This window comes from Mandrillus leucophaeus, unplaced genomic scaffold (genome assembly GCF_000951045.1).
Source record: "Mandrillus leucophaeus isolate KB7577 unplaced genomic scaffold, Mleu.le_1.0 Scaffold5, whole genome shotgun sequence".
Taxonomy (NCBI): Eukaryota; Metazoa; Chordata; class Mammalia; order Primates; family Cercopithecidae; genus Mandrillus; species Mandrillus leucophaeus.
Genome location: NW_012105364.1, coordinates 81,312 through 83,248, shown reverse-complemented (window position 1 = coordinate 83,248; position 1,937 = coordinate 81,312). Strand labels below are relative to the sequence as shown.

The window sequence follows — 1,937 nt, the reverse complement described above, 5'->3', positions numbered from 1 at the left end:
ACTGAACGACTACTAAAAAGAGAATTAAAAACCTTCGACAAAATGAGTACATTCCCATAAGCTTTTAACCTGGCATGTTTCCATTTAAATCAAAGAGAAAGACTTAACAAAAGCAGCCCCCACTTATATCTTAATCAACTGATCTTAATGGTCACAAAAGATAAGGAAGGACGTAATGCAACTATTATATCTTATAAGGCAAGCACTAAACTAAATGACAACACTATCTCCCAACAGGACATTGTGGCCAATGGACACAGAAACACTTATTGGACAAAATAATTTCAAAATTAATGGTAAAGGTGTATGGTCCAAATCTTACTGGGAGCAGAGGAGAGGAGCAGAGGAGAATCACAATTACACAAAATCTTCAACCTCTCTCCAGATTCTCACTAAACTTAGACATGTTGTCACACTTTCTGCAGTATTGTTACACTGTTTTCTTCTAGTCATGCATTAATATTTTCCATAAGAATAAGCGAAGACATGCTTCAACTCAATCCAATTTTACTTGCCACTAACCTAATATTTTTAACTTCAACATCACTTCAGCTGGGCGCGGTGGCTCACACCTGTAATCCCAGCACTTTGGGAGGCTGAGGCAGGTGGATCACTTGAGGTCCAGAGTTTGAGACCAGCCTGACCTATATGGTGAAACCCCATCTGTACTAAGAATACAAAAATTAGCTGGCCATGGTGGCGGGTGCCTGTAATCCTAGCTACTCAGGAGGCTGAGGCAGGAGAATCATTGGAATCCAGGAAGCAGACATTGCTGTGAGCCAAGATCACGCCACTGCACTCCAGCCTGGGCGACAGAGTGAGACTCTGTCTCAAAAACAAAACAAAACAAAACAAAAAAACCCAAAAAACCAATGATGACTACTAGTCATCACTGAAATAATTAAATACTGTACCCACTTAAGACACCAAAATGGCTACAAATTTGTGTCACTTCTCAACTGGTCTTATCACCTTTCTCATTCACCTCATACTAGCCGTCATAGTGACTTTGCTGTCTTGTGACTTACATTGTCACCAGAGAGACTGTAAACAGACAAATGAGACCAACACAAGTAAACACACCCCTTGCAGGCAAATTACAAATTACACTGTCTGCTTCTTAAGAGCATTATTTGATTAACCATTTGCAGACTGACAGCTGTAGTGCACTCCCAGCATACGGATTTAGCCTCTCCAAGATCTCCATCACCCTCATGTATCCCGTCTTGCCCTCTTTCCTCTTCAGTTTCAGCCTCATCTTCACCACCGACAGCTCTCAGACCCACTTCACTGATTTCTTTCAGGAATTAGCTAAAGCGGACTGGCCCATGCAGGCTGGCAAAGACGGGAATTTCATACCAGACTTTGCAGAACCTAAGTGCCACTGCCACCTTCCTACTCCTTACATTTATGAATTAAATGCAGCATCAGCAGCCATTCAAGGTTTAGCTGAAAGTATACACCCCAATGATTGCATTGGTCTTGCTTGAATGCTAACCCTTTATAGAAGTTGTATTGTTAAACTGCTTAATAGGAGAGAACAAACTCCACATAACTACCTTACTTTGTTGAATCTACGCCAATCTAACCCAGCATCCATACCACTGCTGGAAGCAACCCTTGACTTTACTATTAAAGAAGGAAATAATGACAATGAGATTTATACATAGATTATCATATCTTTGTTTGTAGTTAATACTACTTTGTTTGCAGTTTAATGCCTATGTATCTGATCATTAATACCAAACACAGGATTGATACAAATAGCTTAAAATATGTTAGGAGGTATAGAAGCAAAATAGTAGATACTATTACTACTACTACTATTACTTCTACTTCTAAAGAGACCATTAAAATCCCTAAGCTTCAAACATACACATATCCAACAATGCCAACTCATACAGCACCTGAAATTATAGGATTAACAGAACACATTT

General features: G+C 39.5%; 1 pseudogene; it reads left to right on the top strand.

Moving 5' to 3' along the window:
- LOC105550909 overlaps positions 1-1,490 on the top strand; it is a 46,080-nt pseudogene extending 44,590 nt beyond the window's left edge.
- Positions 1,491-1,937: the final 447 nt, after the last annotated feature.